This window comes from Marmota marmota, unplaced genomic scaffold (genome assembly GCF_001458135.2).
Source record: "Marmota marmota marmota unplaced genomic scaffold, marMar, whole genome shotgun sequence".
NCBI lineage: Eukaryota > Metazoa > Chordata > Mammalia > Rodentia > Sciuridae > Marmota > Marmota marmota.
Genome location: NW_026000249.1, coordinates 28440551 through 28463541, shown reverse-complemented (window position 1 = coordinate 28463541; position 22991 = coordinate 28440551). Strand labels below are relative to the sequence as shown.

General features: G+C 43.5%; 1 long non-coding RNA gene across 1 annotated transcript in view; it reads right to left on the bottom strand.

The window, feature by feature from the left end:
- Nucleotides 1-1340: 1340 nt before the first annotated feature.
- The window catches only part of LOC125614112, a 48588-nt gene continuing 26937 nt past the window's right edge, over nt 1341-22991 (bottom strand). Inside the window, exons 2-3 of the long non-coding RNA XR_007344754.1 lie at nt 9572-9658; nt 1341-1833 (exon numbers count right to left, since the gene is read on the bottom strand). This is a non-coding gene — a long non-coding RNA (uncharacterized LOC125614112). The remainder of the gene's footprint in view (nt 1834-9571; nt 9659-22991) is intronic.

Genomic DNA, 22991 nt, shown 5'->3' with positions numbered 1-22991 from the left:
CTCCCCCTTCTTTCTAGACTCTATGCCAGCCAGGCTGGAGGCACATAGAATAGTTCTAGGTGATTCTATCCTCAAGGTCCTCACAATCTACTCAAAGAGACAGACCTCAAGAGATCATGACAACACAGCAGCAGTGCACCGAGGTATGGAGAAGGCTCTACTAGCAGGTTCCAGAGAAACTGTAGCTCAGCCAACGTGCAGCTAAAATGGAGGCCCCATTGCACAAGAGTGAATGAGCATCAGTGAGCTGAGCTGAGCTGGCCGGAGGGGTGCGTGAAAAGATGTTCCAGGCTGTTGTGCTGCTGGGGCTGATGTTTTCAGGCAGAGAGGATCAGGAGAGGAACAAGACCTGAGCAGGGGCTGGACACTGGACAACTCGGAATGTTACCCTAAGGTTAGATCCTTATCCTGGGTAGAGTTTCCCATTGGTTGGTCTAAGCCAGGCTACATGAGAACCGTCTAGCACTTGTTAAAAAGAAAAATACCCACCTACATGGAGCCCCCTGCCAGAGGGGAGCCATTTGTGATTAAATATATATTGTTCTCTGAAAGCACATAAAGAATAGAAAAAGAAAATGGAGGCTGGCCTCAATGGACCAGCGATGCTTGATTCAGCACCAGAGGAGCACATTTTTGAGGGTTTAAGAGTCCCTCCCCCCAAAGTCCATTCAGAGTCCTAAGGATGGAGAAAATGTGGGTGTATTTAAGAATTTAACCTTTATTTTTTATTTGTTTATTTTTCACGTGGTGCTGAGAATTGAGCCCAGTGCCACACCCCTGCTGGACAAGGGCTCCCCACCCCTGAGCCACAACCAGCCCCAGGTGTGAATTTTTTAAGAGTTTCTCATTGTTGCTGTTGTCTTTTTTTTTCTGGCCTTGTTCACAATCTTTCCTGAGACAATCTGTGATAATCTTCCATTATCTCTCCAAGGTGGCCTGGGACACTTGGGGCCACCTTCCCTTCAAGGAGGGATTGCAACAGAAGGGTTCCTGTAAGCACAATTAGAGGCCACCATCCCCCACCTTCCCCAAATTTACCTGGACATTTCCTGACAGAGCTTCCCTGTGAGGTGCCCAGCTTCCCAATCCTCCTCACTCCAGAACCCAGACCCCTCCCTGATCCTGGGGGGCCTGACCCTAGAACAGTTCTTGTCCTGTCATACTGGGGATGGAGAGGGGCTGAGTTGCCTCATGGGCTTGGCTGGAGGTCGGCCCTGGTCTGAGATGCAGAAGGAGTTGTCTTTGCCAGTGGAACTGTTGCTGCAAGCTCTGTCCCTGTCCCTGTTGCCAATCCAATAAAGAGGACACAGTTTTGAGAAAAAAAAAAAAAGAGGGTTTATTGCTTTGCTAGCAAAGGAGAAACACATCAAGTCCCAAAGGCTGTGATTCTAGAGGTGATTCAGAGAAAATGAGATTAGGGAGGAGAAAATGAGATCAGGAAGGAGACATCAGGGAAAAGATCAGGGAGAAGTTTAGGGAAAAGAAGATCAGAGAAGATTAGGGGAAAAGTTAGGGAAAAGAGCAGGGAGCAGAAGATCAGGAGAAGAAGGTTGGAGAAAAGAAAAAAAAATGTACGTTTCATAGCTACAGGGGATATAGTCAAAGCATCAAGTGAACCTTGGTTACAGAATCACCAATGGAAGTGGAAGAGGGTTCCTTTAGCAGGAGTTCTGGGAGGGCAGGGTGAGTTGGAAGAGCTGTGTGACCCGCAGCCATGCTCCCCGGCAGGCAGTGGCATCCAGAACAGAGCGGTGGTCTGATCCGGATATGAAGATTCCAGAACAAAGACGCCATTGGATGAGATAATAAGACACGGCCCTGCAAGAGGTTGTACTGTAAGAAGTAAAGAGAAACACCAGTATCTAAGGTGCAGGCAGAGAAAGACAAGTCCTTGAACAATAAGAAAGGATGGTTTATATATACTACATTAATTAATTAAGATGGAACGCCGGGTGTGTGGCAGTGTAGACCTGTAATCCCAGTGGCTCTGGAGGCTGAGGCAGGAGGATCACAAATTCAAGGCCAGCCTCAGTAGTTTAGCCAGGCCCCAAGCAACTCAGTGGGACCCTGTCTCAAAATAAAAAAAGAAAAAGGGCTGGTGGTGTGGCTCAGAGGCTCAATGATTAAGCACCACTGAATTCAATCCCTGATACTAAAAAAAAAAAAAAAAGGAAAGCAAATGTTATCAGAACAACTGAACTAAGAACAGAGTCCTTACTCTGTTCCAGGCATTATTCTAAACTCTTTATACGCAGTGATTACTTTCTTACAGAAATCCTCTGGGGTGACCCGAAGCAGGTGTTCTACCACTTCAGTGCACCAACTGCTAGTATCTGCTTGAGGACTTGGCCCAGGGCACGGCAGGCTGGAAGAGCTGAGGATTGGACAGCCCCAGAGGACAGGAGCAAGCCCCCAGCCAAAGACCTTGGCTATTTAGCAAATCAATACCCCAGCTGCCTGGCTCCCTAGCTATCCATGCCCCAGCTCCCTCTCCCCGACTGTGAGATGACTCAGGGGCTCCCTTCTGCACCACCTCCCTCCCAGAGTTCCCCAGTGAGATTAGGCAGCCTGGGTCCGCAGTTGTATCTTGCTGGATAACCCACTTATAGTGGCTTCCCTTCTAGGATTTACTTCCTGACTTCCCTATTGACACTTTGTTTTTAAATATATATTTTTTTAATTGTCAATGGACCTTTATTTTATTTATTTCTATGTGGTGCTGAGAATCGAACTCAGTGCCTCACACATGCTAGGTAAGCACTCTACCACTGAGCCCCAGCCCCAGCCTCAGCCCCCTATGGACACTTATTTCCACCTCCCAAACAAACTACTTGCGCTTCAACCCTTGTCTCACCTTCAGCTTCTGAAGGAATCCAAACTAAGACCACAGAAAATCCAAGAACAATGAAAAGAATATAAATATCTAAGTGTAAATGAGAAAAGAATCACCGAGATGCCGTGGTTATTAATTACCAGCTCTCCAGGTTTGACAAAAATGTGCATTTGAATCGCAGTTTATTTTTGAACAGAGGCAAAACTCACCACTCAGATTTCTTACCTTTACCAGGCATCAAAGTCTTTTTTCCCCTTTTATCTTAGAGAAAAATCCTTCCAAATGTCTACCAAAAAATATTAGCTTTAAAAAGCTCAACTTTGCTTTTCTGAATTCCCTGTACTAAACCTTAACATATCTGTTAACGATTTCATTTATTTATTTATTTGGATATGGGGATCTCTCTCTGTTTGGGGCTGACCTCAAACTCCTAGGCTCAAGTGATCCTCCTGCCTCAGCCTTGCCTTGCCGATAGCTGGGTCTACAGGCGTATAGTCCTCACTTGGCTGGATTTTAAAAGGATCCTATCTCTTTCCATTTGCAAACCTGCGCTCACTAGAAAATTAGATTTTAAATTGGGTGCAGTGGCACACGCCTATAATCCCAGCAACTCAGGAGGCTGAGGCAGGAGGATCGCAAGTTCAAAGCCAGCATCAGCAAATTAGTGAGGCCCTAAGCAACTCTTCAATTCCCCTTATGGGGACAAGGCGGGAGGGAGGTAGGCTGGGGATGTGGCTCAGTGGTTGAGTACCCCTGGGTTCAATCCCTGGTACCAAAAAAAAAAATTAGATTTTATATATCATATTTTAAGAGAACATAATGAAGACATAAATATATTTTAAGTAGCCTCTCCACATATACCCTCTCAATTTACTAAGCTACTTTTCTAAGCGCTGGAGAGTTGAGATTGTAGCAATATATTTTCTGTGTCATGTGGAGTATGCTAATCAAAATTTGATGAAACTTGTGCTATGTTGCAGTTTTAAACTTGGGTCACAATATGTCACCGATCAACAAAACTAATGTCAAATAAAAGACCTTGTATTGAATTATAAAAACGGTGACAACAGGGCAGAATAAAGTTCTGAGTGTTAAGATGGAAGGACTCTTAGTGAAATGACTAATTGAAATTTCATTGGCGCTCCTTGTTTATTTCCATCAGTGGCCATTAATTTGCTTAAAAGGGCTTTTGTGACTCACAATTATGATAAAATTTCATTAAGTCTTGTATTTTGTATAAGGAAACCTGGTTGGCAATTACCAGTGAGCTTTATTAAACAAATAAGTGCTCTTGAGAATATAAACAGAAACATGACTGGTCTATTTGCCTGTCGACTCCCCCTGATAAGGGGAAATGTGCAATCCAAGATACCTGCCATGACTTACAGCTCAACGGATAAATGGTGCCAATAAAGCTGCCCCCTGCTGTCTCGCATGAAAGCGCATATGTTTTAAAAATTATGAAAGAAGCTATTTTAAGCCTGGAAGATAGATTCTACATCTTGAGGTCTGTAAAAGCCTTTTATATGAAGAATCATTCTTGCCTTAGTATTTGAATCATTGTTATGACATACAAATGCCAGCAATATCACTTAATTTAAGGCCTTCTTTGTGTGTGTGTGTGCATGTGTGTGTGTGCGTGTGTGTGTGTGTGCACGTGTGTGTGTGTGTGAGATTGAGTATCATTGTGCATGCTAGGCAAGCGCTCTACCATTGAGCTACATCCCCAGCCCTTGAGGTCTCCTTGATGCTATAACTTTGGGCTTTTATTTTCCTTTCTCTCAATGCAACAAACTTTAGCATTTAGATTTCTGCCTTTGAAACTAGTCACCAATAAATTCATTTCATATTTAAATATGAAAGCTCCCTTTAAGATGCCCTGGCTCTCACATAACATATTTGCATAAAAAGGATTAGATAAAAAATATCACGGAAAGTATAATAACAATGATTACAAAAGCAACAATAGGGCTACTATGTTTTGAATGCTCTTTGTCCCTCTCAAAGTTTCATATGTTGGGAGCTTGATACCCACTGTGGCAATGTGGAGCTAATGGAGTCTTTAAGAGGTGGGGCCTAGTGGAAATTTCTATGTCAATCAGGGGTGTGCCTTCAAAAGGGACAAGAGAGTTCTCATGGGACCATGGTCAATTCTTGTGAAAGGATTGTTTTACAAGTTTGAGCCTGACCCCACCCGGCCTCTGTCCTCCTGTTTGGCCATATAATCACTGGCAGCTAAATGCACTCCTGCCAGTGCTATCCTCCATGATGTGATGCAGCCAATTGGGCCCTCACCAGAGCTGAGCCAATGCCAGTACATGCTCTTGAACCTCCCAAACTGTGAGCGAAATAAACCTGTTTTTCTTCGTAAGTTGCCTGCCTCGGGTATTTCATTACAGCAATGAAAACTGACAAATATAAGTGCCTATTGTCCTCCAGACAGTCTTTACACACATTATCTCATTTTAGCCTTATAGCAACTCTATGAAATAAGTATCATTATTATTTCCATTTTAGATGAGAAAACAGAAGCACAGAGAGCTAAAGAACTTGCCCAGGTCAAAGAAATAGCTTGGCCAAGCAGGATTCAAACCCAGCATCCTGATAGAAGCTCTTGATGCTAGTTTGCAGTTAAGCACTGCTGAGCCAGAAGAAAGCAGTTGTCTAAAGAAACTGCCAAATATGAGAGGCCAAATCGAGGTTTGTATCTGTACTTTTTAAGGATTCTTTCTTTCTTTTTTGAACTAAAACCATGTATTACAATGGAAAATGAGCAAAAAAATGAGCATTCTTAATTTAGTCCTATGTTTGCATTAAAGCAAAAAAAAAACAGAAAAAAGTCATTCATAGCAGGATTCTTCATCTTACTAACAGAAACCCAAGAAAGCCATGTGGTATCCATGATTAAAAAGGGAAAACTGGCTGGGCATGGTGGTGCTCACCTGTAATCTCAGCACCTTGGGAGGCTGAGGCAGGAGGATCATGAGTTCAAAGCCAGCCTCAGCAACTTAGTGAGAACCTGTCTCAAAATAAAATTTAAAAAAATGGGGGAGGGAAGCTGGGGTTGTGGCTTAGTGGTTAACTACCCCTGAGTTCAATCCTCAGTACAAAAAAAAAAAAAAAAAAAAGTGAAAACTGGGTACTGAAATGTTCTTAAAGCATCTTTTATATTAATTTTATGAATTCTGTTTCTCCTTCCTGTTTTATTGAGATATAATTAACAAGCAAAAATTATATTTACTCAGGGTGTGCAATGTGATGTTTTGGTATATGTATCATTGTGACATGATCTCTACAATCAAGCTGATTAATACATCCATCATATCCCAGAAGTGAGGTCTCATCAGAGCAGTCTGATAGCGTAATCCAGGCTTACAAGCCTGATTCCCTCATCTTCACATAGATTTTGTGAGCTCCCCTACTCTCTTAGGATGCTCCTTTTGATATAATCAGGCAGAATGGGCCTTGTAACCAAAAACCTGCCTGACATACTTGCTGTGTGGTTCTGCATGACTGTCTCACTGCATGATGGTTTCAGGCAGAAGCCAGCCTTGGTGGGCAGTCAATGGGACGTGGTTATCCTGATCCTACTTCTTGGAGGCCAGCCTTCTGGAGCTTATCAGGGGTCAAGTGCCAATTCATAGGCATTGGGGAGTTTTAGAACCAGAGCCAAGAGGCTCGTAAGGTTAGTGGGTTTCAGCAGTGGGCTCAAAAGTGCATTTGGGGCCAGGCATGGTAGTGCATGCCTGTAATCCCAGTGGATCTGGAGGCTGAGGCAGGAGGATCGAAAGTTGGAGGCCAGCCTCAACAATTTAGCAAGGCCCTAAGCAATGTAGTGAGACCCTGTCTCAAAATAATAAATTTAAAAAAATTGGTTGGGGATATGGCTCAGTGGTTAAGCTCTGCTGGGTTCAATCCCTGGTACCAAAAATATACAAATAAAAGTACATATTGGCCCTTAGGGTCACTTGCCAGCCAAGTGCATTGCAGAAAATGGTGGCTAACTTCTGCACAACATAGAATGGTATCAGGGATACCGATCCCTTTGGCTAAACTTATTTTTAACCCATATAACTTATCTGTTTATTAGATGTTCTCAGGTGGATATCGTGCTGCAGCTGCTTCCTGAATACCTAATGGGATTGAAGACCACAGTAGAACCCCATCCCCTCCTTCCTTTGGCTCTCCATGATGCCTGGCTCAGAGGTGAACTGCAGGAATCTTCATTGGCATGAGAGCAGGGCGGTGGAGAGGGGGCCTTCATTGCATCACTTCCAGTTCATTAGCTGGGATTACAGGCGTGTGCCACCGCACCCGGCTCTCTTTTACTTTCCCACTGTCACACAGACCAGAATGCACTGCCAGATCAAATACTGGCATAAGCACTGACTTTCTATTGATGATCCATTGACAACTGGCTTGGGAGGCTGAGGCAGGAGGATCGCGAGTTCAAAGTCAGCCTCCACAATTTAGTGAGGCTCTAAGCAACTCGGTGAGACCCTGTCTCTAAATAAAATACAAAATAGGGCTGGGGATGTGGCTCAGTGGTTGAGTGCCCCTGGATCCAATTCCTATTACCAAAACAAACCCACAAAAACCAAAAATAAACTTTACATTTGCCATTAGATTTCAGAGATTGGAAGAAGTCAAACGATTGGACATTCTGGTGCATGGGAATTATTGGTCTTAGGGTGCCTCCTCTTATTGACTTTACACAAGTTGGAAAAGAAACTGTAGTTCCTCATTTTCTCTCAATTATTTCATACAATCACGTAAATGATACAATAAATATACATTGAATGTCACAATTTGAGTTACGACTATGTACAATAAATACGGTACTGTAAAAATTGCATCTCAACTCACTACTTCCTAGTTTGATCACAAAATCCACTTTCCAATAGATTTCGTGAGTCTGAAACCTTATTTTCCAGCTCTCTTAATGCAAAGAGAGCTGAGGTCGATTCCTAGGCGATGCTTTTGTTTTTGTTTTTTAGATTCTAGGAATTCTGTTCACTTGCACCCTGAGTCACCTAGCTGGTGGTTTAAGTAGCAGTGAATTGCAAATGGGTCGGGTTTTCCCTCCCATTTCCCTCTGTGTTGAATGTGATTTCTGTTCTTGCTTGCTAGTCTTATTGTAATGTCTGCTAGCCTCATCCTGAACAATTATATTTCTTTGTATGTAGGGCTTTCATGCTAAAGCAATTTATCATTTCAACAGAGATGCTCTGGATTTATTTTATTATTAGCTGCTGAGCCAAGAACATCATAATGCACAGGGTGGTTATAATAAGAACTGCGTGTGGAACTATTAACCTGGCTGGCCCTCGCATCAGTGCGGAGAATTATTATTCCTGTCAGTCATTTGAAATTTAACTGCATCCTCAGAGAATAACATAACCCTTTAACCTCATTTGAGTAGACTGTTTTGTTCTCGGTCCTGTGTTCAGCCACCATTCTTTTAGAATCGTGACTTTCAAGCTCTTTTGAGAGTAATCCACAATAAGAAACACATTTCACATTACATCCACAGGAACAAATATAAAACTGAACAGAAGCTTAACAAAACCACATTTCTTCTCCTTATTGGGGATGCCTGTTTTTAATTTCTATTCTGTTCTGATTAATTAAAGATTTGACTGCCAGGTCCAGTGGTGCATGCCTGTGATCCCAGCAATTAGGGAGGCTGAGGCAGGAGGATCTCAAGTTGGAAGCCAGCCTCAGCAATTTAGGGAGATCCTATCTCAAAGTAAAATTATTTTTTGGACCAGGGATTGAACCCAGAGGCGCTTCACTACTGAGCTACATCACCCCCACCTTTTTTATTTTTTTATTTTGAGACAGGGTCTTGCTAAATCGCTTAGAGCCTTGCTAAATTGGCTTTGAGCCTATGATCCTCCTGCCTCAGCCTCCCGAGCTGCTGGGATTACAGGTGTGAACCTTCACGCATGGTGGTCAAAGTAAAATTTTTAAAAAGGGGGGCTGGGGATGTTTCTCAGTGGTAGAGCACCTCCGGGTTCACTCTCCAATAACCCCAACACATACACAGAGAATTGACTGATACCCCTTGAACTGATTTCCAAACCCACTAACAAGTCTAGAATCACAGTCTAAAAAGAAATAGTTTGCGAAGGTATTCCTCAGCTATCCAAGGAGCAATTAAGAAAGATCTTGGTATCCTCAATTCTTTTTGCTGTTTCTTCTGAGATTTCCGTCCACCTTTCTGTAATGCTTTTTCTTAATGTTTTTCTTTGTTATTAGATATCGTCTATTTATTTCTCGGGGAAAATGAGAATTTAACTCTCTCTGTACACCTGCTGCAAATACAGATATATTTCCCTTCCTCAGCTCCTGAGATAATATGAGAGCTTGGTTAACAACATTCATTGTTTATATGATCATCATTCTGTGTATCAGTCAGGGTCCTAGTGAAGAACAGATGGCACGCTCAAATTGGGTAATTTGAGAAGAATTGAATAAAGGACTATTTATATAAGTGTGGGTAGCATACAGGGAACCACTAGAGATATGGCTGGGAAAACTATGGGGACTCCATTATCACTCGTAGGCCTCAAAGGACCTGGGGACAGAGAGCTGCCAGATAGCAGTTGTAATCATCGGTTAAGGCATGAGGCCAGCCTTAGATGCCCACGCCAGGAACAGAGCCAGGGAACTAAGTGCCTATAACCCATGTCTTCCCTCTGATCTCCTGCCGGGGCTCCCCTGGGGTACACCCACCTGGAAGCCAGAGGCAAAGGAGCCTATTGGTGGAATCCATAGTTGGTGGCCTCCCATCACAGAGCAGGCGGGGCAGGCTGGATGGATCTGGAAGGCAAGGCAAACACAGGCAGCACATTATGTAACTCGTATTCACAGCTGAGGACATTTAGCATTCTTTTCTTTCTTGAGTAACGCTGATTTTCCTTGGAGTTAATAATTGGATCTTTTTCTGCAAGACTTTTTTTTTTTTTCGTTTTTGGTTTCTTGTGTTTTAAATTCAAATTTTGTTTCTACCCCAATGATTCACACTCCTGTAGAGTCCAACAGTTCCACAAGGTCAAGAATGAAAAAGAACAGCTGGGCATAGTGGTGCACGCTTGTAATGCCAGTGTCTCCGGAGGCTGAGGCAGGAGGATCGCGAGTTCAAAGCCAGCCTCAGCAACAGTGAGGCCCTAAGCAACTCAGTGAGACCCTGTCTCTGAATAAAATACTGAATAAGTCTGGGGATGGGGCTCAGTGGTCAAGTGCCCCTGAATTCAATCCCTGGTACAAAAAATAATAAATAAATAAATAAATAAATAGCATGAAAAAGAACAGTCCTCTGTAGCCCATCTCTTGCTCTCTGCTACCCAAGGCCACCGATTTGCTTCTTCTTTAGCTGATCCTTGTGGTATTTTCCTTCATATCACAAAATGACATGCTTGCGGTGATAACCTGCTCTGCACAGCGTGGGCATTATCTATTGGTGGCTCAATATGCAAAAGGAAGATTTTGGTTCTTTCACCCATCTCCCCTCCTTGCTCACAATACACCAAGCCTCCAGCATATTGCATCATAATTTTAACTAAATCAACATTCGACCTTTACATTATTATGATTACATAAATGTAATCCATGGCTAAACTATATAGTGACCCCTAGTTATCTTTTCTGGCCATCTCAACTTTTTCTTTCTTTCTTTCTTTAACTTGATTTTATTTGTTGATTTACTTTTATGTGGTGCTGAGGATCAAACCCAGTGCCTCACACGTGCTAGGCAAGCGCTCTATGACTAAGTGACACCATCAGTCCTAATTCTCCTTTGTTTCTTCTTCTTCTTTTTTTTTTTTTTTTTTGGACTGGGGATAGAACTTCACGGCGCTTAACCACTGAGCCACTGAGCCAGCCTTTGTTATTTTGTATTTTAAGACACACTCTAAGTTGCTTAGAGCCTTGCTACTTTGCTGAAACTGGCCTCAAACTTGTGATCCTCCTGCCTCAGCCTCCTGAGCCACTGGGATCACAAGTATGTGCCACCACACCTGGCTCTAATTCTCTTTTCAATACATTCAAATACATATTCCATATTTTATTTAATTCTTGCTGAGTTTCTTAGGGCCTTGCTAAGTTGATGAGACTGGCTTTGAACTTGTGATCCTCCTATCTCAGCCTCCTGAGCTGCTGGGATTGCAGGTGTGTGCCCCTGCTACCGGCTTTGCAATTTTTTTTTTTTTTGACTAAGAAAACCTTTCCCTTCCCATATTTTTGGTGAGAGCTGAGTTGCCAGCCTGTTTGACCCAAACACTGAAAATGGGGAATAGAAACACGCTGATTGGCTTGGACCGTCAAGCTGGAATTAAGCTCTCTTTTCTTGAGGAATGGATATGTAAACGAAAGTGGAATTCTGCCATCAGGTACAGGGTGAGATGGCTACTGGGCAGGCTCCCACAGCGCCAGTTACAGCACGGACTCTAGTCCATGGCAAGCATTAGATATATCTTGGCTGCCGTTATTAGCTCTTATTAGCTATGGGAACTTCTTCGTCAAGGCATATACCCCCTCCTACTCCAAATTCTTCATCTGTAAAACTGAGAGAGGAGGGCTGGGGATGTAGCTAGCTGGTAGAGTGCTTGCCCCACATGCACAAGGCCTGGGTTCCATCCCTAGCACCACAAAGAAAAAAAAAAAAAAACAGAGAGAGAATAATCTGATTTATTGGATGGTCATAAAATAAAATGAGATGATGTGTGTAAAGTCTTTGGTGCCTCATAAATGCTAGCTAGTTATTAAACTTGTATATAATTATTGTCCAAATACTTGGGGAGTAGGCTGGGGTCTCCCAACAAAGGTTCCTGAGATTGGCCCCAGCCCGTGTAACTAATTTTCTTTATGCAACTCATAGAATCTCTTTATTTACTTTTTGTTTTGGTTTTTGGTACTGGGGATTGAACCCCGGGGCACTCAACCACTGAGCCACATCCCCAGCCCTTTTTATACTTTATTTAGAGACAGGGTCTCGCTCAATTGCTGAGGCTGGCCTCAAACTTGTAATCCTCCTGCCTCAGCCTCCTGAGCTGCTGGGATTACAGGTGTGCACCACTGCATCTGGCTCATAGGATCTTTTCCTTGTTCTTTGGGTTTCCAAATTTTGTGATCATTTGCATATTCGTAGTTGTTTTCAGGTCAGCCGTTCTGTGATCCACTTGATCAGTGCTTTCAATCTGGAAATAGGTATCTTTCAAGTCTGAGGAATGTTCTTGAATTTGGATGGTTCTTACCTTTCATTTGTGATGTGTTCTCAACCAGATTTTATTAGCTTTAATTTCCTGTTTTCCACCTCTCTCTTTTTGCTCCCTATCGTAGGCAATAGACTCAACTTTAGTTTCCAATCTTCCCATTGGGTTTTTCATTTCTGCTATCCTAGTTTTAATTTCTAAGGGTCCTTATTTATTTATTTATTTTTCTTGTGGTGCTGGGGATTGAACCCAGGGACTTTGGCATGCAAGGCAGGCACTTTACCAACTAAGCTATACCCGCAGTCCTATTCTTTAAGTGTTTTCTTTTTATTTGCTTGCAATATCTTGTTTTATTTCTCAGAAAATATTAAGCATCAGAGATGAACTCTGTAGGATAGTTTCTTTTATTCTGAACAGTTTGGCCTCTGTCCTGCACTTTAGAGAGTCTCCTAAGATATCTGGTAGCCCTAAAATATCTGTTCATGTTTAAGATTATAATCTAGCTGGGCACATTGGCTGGGGAGGCTGAGGCAGGAGGATTGTGAATTCAAAGCCAGCCTCAGCAAAAGCGAAGCCCTAAGCGACTCAGTGAGACCCTGTCTCTAAATAAAACACAAAACAGGGCTGGGGTTGGGGCTCAGTGGTTGAGTGCTTCTGAGTTCAATCCCCAGTACCCCCCCTCCAAAAAAAAAACAGATTATAATCTAAAAACGTGATTGGAAGAGAGCTCAATGGGAGTAATTGATAATAGATCTCACACAATCTAGTTATACCATTATACTGAAATCAGAATATTTAGATCATTTTCTTGCAGATGCAAGGTTCTCAGACAAGAGCCATTCTAGAAAGCTCCTTCTGGAAAGACGTCTAGAGACTGGATGTCCGACTTTCAGTGGAGGTCATTTGGGAGATGAGGGCTGAGGTCCTGATGGTCAGTTAGCCTTTGCTTGTGCCCTATTTTAAGTACAGGATCCCCCCCTCTACTGTGCTTAATGTCCCCTCTGCCCAGTCCAGAGAGCCCCTGCCCTCCAGAGAACACAGCTGAGCATTTGGCTCGAGTAGGGGGCAGCACTTGCCTTGCTGAGTTTGGGGATCTGTTTTTCAACTGGCTTCTAATGCCAACACTGTCGGTGACTATGTTCTGGTGTCTCGGCTCTCACCTCACCTTTCCATGCTTTGTGACACTGAGGCAGGGACCCTGCAAAGCACAGACTTGGCTTAGCTGTTCCTTGTTGGCCTCTACCCATAGAGGGCAATAGAGGGAAACTGGAAGACTGGGCAAAGAAGGAGGGAGGAGGCACTTCCTGTTGGCCTCCTGTTCCTGCGGTCAGCATCCGGAAGGGCCTCTCCATCCAGCTGTAGCATCAGTGGAAAGATTTTTTTTTTTCCATTTATTGTGGGGGGACGGGGATGCTGGGGATTGAACTCAGGGACACTCGACCACTGAGCCTCATCCTCAGCCCTTTTTTAAATATTTTATTTAGAGACAGGGTCTCACTGAGTTGCTTTGGACCTCGCCAAGTTGCTGAGGCTGGCTTTGAACTCGAGATCCTCCTGCCTCAGCCTCCTGAGCGCGGGGATTACAGGCGTGCACCACCGCGCCTGGTTGGAAGGTGGTTTTGCAGTTTTTCCGACATTTATACAACCAACCTCATCACTTGCCACCCCAGAGACTCCGGCCCGTACAGAGGAGCACCCCTACTTCAAGCTTCCAGGTTTTAATAATTCCAACTTTTTCCTTTGTTCCCCACCCAGCTCTGGGAATTACTCCCTCCATGATTCCTTAAGAATTCTCTTTTTACCCTTTCAGTTACCCAGTTAACAACTCATGCCTGCTTAACAATTCTTTTTTTTTTTAATATTTATTTTTTAGCTGTAGTTGGACCCAATACCTTTATTTATTTATTTATTTTTATGTGGTGCTGAGGATTGAACCCAGGGCCTCACATGAGCTAGGCGAGCACTCTACCACTGAGCCACAACCCCAGCCCCTTAACAATTCTTTATATGAAATTCCTTCTGTTCAAATAATGGATATGGCCTTTGTCTCACTCATTTTATTCTTTGTAGTAAATTCCTTTGATCTCAAATAAATGGTGTGGCCTCTGTTGCACCAATTTAATTCTTTACATTAAACTCCTTCAGTCTCACCAGGCATGGTGGTACACACCTGTAATCCCAGTGGCTCTGGAGGCTGAGGCAAGAGGATCACAAGTTCGAGGCCAGCCTCAACAACTTACCAAGGTCTTAAGCAACTTAGCAAGACCCTATCTCTAAATAAAAAAATAAAAAAAAAGCTGGGGATGTGGCTCAGTGTTGAAGCGCCCCTGGCTCAATCCCTAGTACCCGCTTCCTCCAAATTCCTTCGGTCTCAAATAATTGGTGTTATTTGTGACCATATCCCAAGTAATTACCCTGCTTTCTTGTTTCCTAACCCCATCTACATCCTGCATTAACATATTTAGTTGCCTCCAAGTCTCAGACTTTTCTAGAATTTTCCAACAAAAATTAGCTGGCTTCTTGGTCTCCCTGACCCCCTTTGAAAACAAGATTCAGCCTCTTGTGGTCTGCTGGGTCACTAAGTATTTTTCCATCTGCTTTCTAGCTTCTAAAGATTTCTTGTTCTCTCCTCTTCCTATCTCTTTGCCCCTGTAGGGTTTTAATCCAGTTTATTGTCAACTGTAATGAAATTTGTTGGAAGGAACCATTACTTAACAACAAAAAAGAATAAGAAACTGTCATTTTTAAAAGAATGAAAACAAACTTGGAAACATATTGCCCCAGCAAGTCAGGATGGTGGTCTCTTCTGGGGGCAGGATTCAAGAGGAGATGGATGGCGGAATTTCTTTGATTGCATTTCTCAAGTATATATGAGTTTCGATCACTCTGTGCATGATAAATTTAACTTTTTTTTTTTTTTTGATACCGGGGATTGAATCCAGGTATTGAATCAACCACTGAGCCACATCCCCAGCCCTTTTTTATATTTTATTTAGAGACAGGGTCTCACTGAGTTGCTTAGCACCTCTCTTAATTGCTGAGACTGGCTTTAAATTCGGGATCCTCCTGCCTCAGCCTCCTGAGCTGCTGGGATTACAGGTGTGCACCACCACGCCTGGCTAGATTTCATAATTTTTAAAAAGATAAACTTCAGCATATGACCATATCAATTAGCTGAGCCATATGTATTCACCTGTATAGATGAGAAACTTAACCACAGAGGGTCATTTTCCTCCCACAATTAAGAAGTGCCTGGGAAAGCAGCCCAGGGTGAGCAGATCTCCCCACGCTGCCCTGGGCACCCTGTATCCTCGCAGATCTTGGTGAGGCCATGCTTAACTTTTCTATTTACCCTTCTTATGTGGGCTGCTTCACTCTGGGCCCCACATCCATATTCCAGAAGGTGCAGCAGAGGAACGGCTCAAGAAAATGGGCAAAGAGACAAAGTAGCTGAGTTGGACCCTTGAAAAAAAATTTCCAGAGTGATCCAAACAGCAACTTTGCTTCTTTCTCATTGGCCATGACTCTGTCAGGGGCATCCCCAAACAAAGGGGTCTGGAAAGGTGGTGGCTTTACCTAAGAACATTGTCATCCTGAAAATGTCCAGGGCCATGTTAGGAAGAAGGATGAGTGGAGAGGATTATTGGTGTGCTGTGACCGACACCCCCAGTCCCCACCCCAGCCCTGCCGCCCTGCCACCCTGCCCCCGCCCTTGTGCCCAGGAGGAGGGAAGAAGGCTGCCCTCTAGCCCCAGCATGAAAAGGGATCAAGGAAGGGGGTGAAATGGATATTTCATGTGCTGCAGTTGCCATAAAGATGGGAATAAATGATATTTATAGAGCCCGAGCACAATGTCTGGGACAGAGCGATCATCCAAGAAATCTAAACCTCGTAAAAGAAAAAAAAAAATCCCAGTTTAAAAAATCATTTCCCATTAAACAGAAGTGTAAGAAACATGGTTGATGGTTCATTAATGCTTGGGTCCCCCCACCCCCAGTTGGAAGCTGCACATTGAAAAAGTTTAAGGTCCATGAGGGAAAGCAGATCACATACACCTGCCATGGCAAACTTAGGGCTTTCTTTTTTCTTCTTTTCTTTCCCTCCTCCCCTTCCTTCCTTCCTTCCCTCCTTCCCTCCCTCTTTCTTCTTTATTCCTTATTTCTTCCTTTCTTTCTGTGTGTGGTACCAGGAATTTAACCCAAGGGTGCTCAACCACCGAGCCACATCCCCCATCCTTTTTAGTTTGAGCCAGAGTCTCACGAAACTGCTTAGAGCCTCACTAAATTGCTAAGGCTGGCCTCAAGAATGTGATCCTCCTGCCTCAGCCTCCCTAGTCACTGGGATTACAGGAGTACATTGCTATTTGGGGTACTATGGCTTTCTTTTAGCTTTAGTTCTAATACGGTAAAGAGAATTCCTTCCATCTTCCTATTCTTTTTTGGTTACCTTTTCCCTCTATTTCTAGGACCTTCTTTGTCTTTTCCTGCACTAAAACCTATTGTTCTCTTTTCTGATTGGTATCTGACTTCATCAGTTAATAAATGGGTATCATCTTAATAATTTTATAAAGAGGCTGGGGATGTAGCTCCACGGTAGAAAGCTTGCCTACCATGCACCAGGCCCTGGGTTCCATCCCTAGCACTACCAAAAAAAAAATATATATATATATATGTATCAATATGGTACTAAAATATTTGCTATTTTGGTTAGCCAAAATATTAACTTTTGGCTGCAAGTAGAAAATACTTCATTAAAATTGGCTTAAAAATCATGGCATTTATTAATTTATGTAATGTATCTGGAGTTTGGTGGTTCCAGAATTGATCGATTCATTAGTATGACATTATTAAGGACTCCGGTGTTTGTTTGTTTGGTTTTTTCTTTCCTCTTAATTGTTTCTTTATCTTTAGTTTTATTGGTTTAGTCTTCACATTTGTGCCTTATGATCAAAAGATGGCTTCAGCAGCTGCAGGCATCAAATAAAAAAAAAATAGCATTGAGCAGGATAGTAAAGCAAGGGAGAAACTATTTCCTGTCTTATTTCCACCGCCCCCCCCTTTTTTTTTGGCATTGGGAATTGAACTCAGGGGCACTCAACCACTGAGCCACATCCCCAGCCCTATTTTGTATTTTATTTAGAGACAGGGTCTCACTGAGTTGCTTAGGGCCTCACTTTTGCTGAGGCGGGCTTCGAACTCATGATCCTCCTGCCTCAGCCTCTGGGATTACAGGTGTGCACCACTGTGGCAAACCCTCCCTCTTTTATTATGCTTATCATCCCTCTCTGCCTATTCTTCCTTAGGCCTGATGGCTTCTTTTTTCTTTCTTTTTTTTTTTTCCTAGTGTGCTTGGGATGGAACCCAGGGCCTCCTGCATGCTATACAAGCACCCTCCCTCTGAGCCACACCTGCATCTCTTTATTTTTAATTTTGAGACAGAGTCTCGCTAAGTTGCCTAGGCAGTCCTGGAACTTGCGATCCTCCTACCTTAGCCTCCTGAGTTCCTGGGTACAGGTGTGAGCCACCTTGCTGGGGCCACAGGATTTCAAGGGGAGGGAGAGAAACCAATATCTTTTTAAAGCCTGGAGTGAGGCAGTGCACTTGGCGATTTTATTGAATTTTTTTCCCAAGAATCACAAGAAGCAGATATGATCATTCAAGGTCCAGAGAGGCAAAATAACCAAACTCCAAATGAGGCCCTTGGGAAGGAACAGAGGTGGCTTCAAACCAGGCCCGGCTGTTTCAAGGCTCACCTGTCAGAACAGCAGGCTGAGGCCCAGCATCTCCCCCTGGGCTGTGGCTCTCCCTGCCTTGGCCTGCCCCAGATGGGGGTGGAGGAGAATAAATCTGGAGTCAGGACACCTGGGATCCCAGTGTCCTCAGATGGTACCCGTGTGACCTCAGGCGGGGCAGGAAGCCTCCCTTTACAAGACTTAATACTCTCACTGGTAACCTGAGAATAACAAGGGCTACCCGGAGGATGGCTGCGGAAATGAAGGAAGGTAATAGATTTGAATTCTCTTTAGAAGATCCAAGTCTATGTGAATGTCCTAAGTCATTATGATGGATGGATTTATTGTTTGCCTACACAATAAGATAGTAAATTGGGACCTTCCTATTGCTGTCCTATACCAACGCAAGAGATATCACATTCCAAAATGAGTGTGGACAGATCCGCAGAGGCAGACTCACCAAAGACATGCTCTAAAATTCTCAAATTCCCTCAACAATTTTGATTATAAAGGCATCGAGAGAAGGGAGCAGGAAGGAGGGTTTGTGAAGATTTTTCGAGAAGGCTACTGAGGGGTGGGGGATGGGGTTGCCTTCTAACCTCATGTTTCCTGAAAAAGTGCATTAAGAGGGTCCTTTAAAGAGGTTGGGTTACACAGGAAGAGCAGGGGGGGGTGTCAGTGTCAGGCTGGAGTCTTCTTTGGTTTGGAAATGGAAGAAACATATTAAAGTGATTCTTTTGTAAATTGAACATCCTCCTGAAGTCAGAACATTAATTATCAGCATCCCAAGGCCCCTGTACTCCGTTTTAGTCTGCTACCCCTAAGGGTAGCCATTAACCTGGCTTCTAATAGCACAGATTGGTTTTTCTTTATCTCTTTCTTTCTTTTTTCTTTTTTATTTCTTTTTATTTCTTTTTTTATTTTGGTAGCAGGGATTGAACACGGGGCACTCGACCACTGAGCCACATCCCTATCTCTATTTTGTATTTTATTTAGAGACAGGGTCTCACTGAGTTGCCCATGGCCTTGCTAAGATGCTGAGGCTGGCCTCAAACTTGCAATCTTTCTGCCTCAGCCTCCCAAACTTCTGGGATTACAGGTGTTCCCCACCACACCTAGCAATGTATACTGTTCTAAGCCACAGCACCAGGCCCCTCTTGTGTTCTTGCACTCTTTTACCATTCTGCCTTCTACCATGGAATGATGCAGCATGAATACCCTCACCAGATGCCAGCCCCTTTGATACTGGACTTCTTGGCCTCCAGAACTGTGAGAAATAAATTTCTTTTCTTTATAAACTATCCAGTCTGTGGCATTTTATTTTAGCAACAGCAGAAGAATAAGGCAGGTAGCTTCTGATTTGGGACTGCTATAAATGTTTTGGACATTCTAACACACTTGTGGACATAGCTAGGGGTGGGATGGTAAGGGTCATGGCGATGTTATTTGTAAAAGCTGAAGCAGCTTAAGTCTTTCCCAAGAGTTCTTGAAGGCGTATGGATTCCATACTCCACTGCCATCCTCTCACCTTAGCCCAAGAGGGGCCAAAAGGGAGTGGCAGTTAGGGAGCCAGTGTGTGGTCTATATGGTAGGAGCTGCAGCCAAAGGGACCCAGCCTCCCGTGAATCCCATAGAAGTCAGGATCGCGATCCCACCTACAGAAGCACTCTAGTGCAGTGTTGGCTGTCTCAGTACAGTGAGAGGCAGGAGGCTAGGTTCTAAGCATCTGGTTTTTACCTGACCAATTCCCTTCCTTAGCTGTGTGACCTTGGGAAGGTCAATTTCCCTTTCTGGGCCTCACTCTTGTTTTTCTTTTCTTTTCCCTTCCTTCCTTCCTTCTAGGGATTGAACCCAGGGGCACTTAACCACTGAGTTACATCCCCAACCCTTCTTTATATTTTATTTAGTAACAGGGTCTTACTGAGTTGCTTAGGGCCTCGCCAACTTGCTGAGGCTGACTTTGAACTCGTGATCCTCCTGCCTCAGCCTCCACAGCCACTGGGATTACAGGCATGAGCCACCATGCTGGCTACTTGCCTTTCTGCTGAATGGCTCTTCTCTGGCCTGAAACCCTTATTCCCTATGTTCTCAACGTCTCAGGAACAGGAGGCACACCTTCTTTTTCTGCCCTAGTCCTAGAGGGCACTGACACTCTCCACGCCTACTGGCACGGTAGGCCAACAAATGTCTTGCAATTTCATTTCCTAAAGAAAAATCTGTCTTTATGGGTCCAGCGATGCAAGTAATGAGGATTAAATTGCTGCATTAAAATTAACAACATGGTGTGTGTGCGCCTGTCCAAATACAGATGCTCCAGAGCACACCAGCTTTATGGAAAAATCCATTTCCATTCTTATCACACGGCTGATCTCTAAAAGAACAGAGCCAAGACCATCTATGCATTATAAGCTTATTGACTCACCATTGTAACCAAGGACAGTGGGTCATTAGAGATTCCAACATAGACTCCAAGAATCCTGTTCTTCATCTGGGAACTTGTTTTATCACTTGGTCTTGCCTTGTTCCTAATGCTTAGCATTTAAAGGTTATATATAGAAAAAAAGAAGAAGAAAAAAAAAGACTCCAGACATTATGTACTCACTGTCTGGAACGGCATTATATTTCAACAGGATATTATCACTCAAGCAAAGAGAAATCATTTTTACTGGGTAGAAAATTATTTCATTGTGCAGTATTATTCAAGCAATTAGAAATCACATTGTGTGGTGAACGATCAGCTCTTCTCTCTGGAGTTAGTTATTATATTGTTCATATTTAAAATGTGTGGCTGCCAAGAAGAAAAAAAATAGAAGCTTTTTCAGTAGACACGTGGACACTGAGCAGCTCAGGCAGATGAGCCATGATGTCATTTTCATTTCTCGGGAAATTCTTTCTGGGGTTGCCCTGAAGTACCCTGTTTTATTTCACCCATCAACAAAGCTGGGTTCCTTGAATTCATGCCTTTTTGGCCAAGGAAAACTTAGCTCACCCCCACCCACCAGGACTTTATGGAGAAGCGACAAACTGAAAAATTGGGGCCATTCCAAAACTTGGTTGGAAAAATCTGTCTTAGAATTCAGAACAGATTTTCTTCAATTCCATGTGAATGACTTTGATTCCCAAGCAGGCCGCCAGAGCCCATGTCACCCATAGAAAGTGAGGCTCTGGTATGAATGATGGTCAAGTGACAAGGTTATAAGCCAAGCCTGGTGGCACATGCCTTTAATTCCAGCAGCTCAGGAGGCTGAGGCAGGAGGATCACGAGTTCAAAGCCAGCCTCAGCAAAAGTGAGGCCCTAAGCAACTCATTGAGACCCTGTCTCTAAATAAAATATGAAAAGGGCTGGGGATGGGGCTCAGTGGTTAAGTGACCCTGGATTCAATCCCTGGTGCAAAAACAAAATAAAATAAAAACAAAAACAAGGTTACTAAGGAGTGTTATTTCCTGGTGAAGTCCACTGCCCCATTTCACCTTGGGAGAGCAGAAACTCAGCTTGCCCTCCCTCCTCCCCCCTCTCTTTCGCCATCAGAAGTGTGTTTGCTGGGTGTGCCTAGAGCAGGGGTCATCGAAGTACACAGGCCAGGAAAAGGAGTTGGAAGGCATCCAGGAGTCTGTGGGCAGAGGCAGGGGCTTCCCAGGAGTGACAAAAGAGGAAGGGAAAAGGAACAGGGTGGCCCAGCCACGGGGAGAGGAGGGGTGTCTATAGTCTAGGCTAAAATCAGGAGGAAAGTCCCTGGACACAGGGGTGATTTTGTCCATGTGACATTGGCACCTTGGGCGGTCATAATGGAGGGACTGTCCCAGTCAATAAAAAAATTGGCAGTTTCATGTTATACTCGAGGCTGCTGAAAACTAGCTTTAAAAAAATATATATTTATTTTTCAGTTGTAGTTGTCAAAATCTTTATTTTATTTATTTATTTTGATGTGGTGCTGAGGATCAAACCCAGGGCCTCGCACATGCTGGGCAAGCACTCTACCACTGAGCTACAACCTCAGCCCCTGAAAGCTAATTTTTCTTTCTACTTTCAAAAAATCATCGTGGGGCCGGGTGCAGGGGCACATGCTTGCCATCCTGAGGGCTCAGGAGGCTGAAGCAAGAGGATTACAAATTGGAGGCTAATCCTAGGAACTTAAAGAAGCCCTAAGCAAGTTAGTGAAACCCTATCTCCAAATAAAAACAAAAAAAGGTTTGGGGATGTAGCTCATTTGTAAAGTACCCCTGGGTTAAGTCCTCAGTACAAAAAATCAAAAGTCATCAAGGGCCGGGTGCAGTGGTGTGTGCCTATAATTCCAGCTACTGGGGAGATTGAGGAGAGAGGATGGTAAGTTTGAGGCCAACCTGTGCTACTTAGCAAGACCCTGTTTCAAAAGGAAATAATGAAAAGCACAGGGGATTTAGTTCAGTGGTAAATTACCCCTGGGTTCAATCCCTGGTATTAAAACAAAGCAAAATAAACAAACAAAAAAATCATCATGAGATATTCCAGATATATAAAAAGTATACAGAACAATATAATGAACACGCAGCCAATGACGTGACATTTCAGATAGAGTTAGACCAATATGTACGAATTCTCACTCTCATTCTCCCTGTCCGGGAGACAACTACAAATTTGGTACCATATTATGATTTCCATGTGTAATTTTATTCTTTTATTACATACGTCACAAATACATATACTATTAATCCTAAATGTATGAGTCTATTTTCTGTTATTATAATGAAATATCTGAGTCTGGGTTATTTGTTAAGAAAAGAGGTTTATTCAGCTCACAGTTCAGGCACTTGAAAATCCAAACAGTATGGCACCAGATCTGGTGAGAGAGCCCTGGCTGTGGCATTACATGGCAGAGGGCAGGACAATGGAATGACACACAAGCGGGAGAGATCACTTGGTGACATAGGAAGCCAGGCTGGGCGCAGTGGTGCACACCTGTAATCCAAGCAGCTCAGGAGGCTGAGGCAGGAGAATCACGAGTTCAAAGCCAGCCTCAGCAATTTACTGAGGCCCTAAGCAACTCAGTGAGACCTTGTCTCTAAATAAAATATAAAATAGGGCTGGGGATGTGGCTCAGTGGTTGAGTGCCCCTGAGTTCAGTCCCTGGTACCAAAATAAAAAATAAAAAAGAGGGCTGGGGATATGGCTCATTTGGTAGAGTGCTTGCCCCACATGCTCAAGGCCCTGGGTTCAATCCCCATCACTACAAAA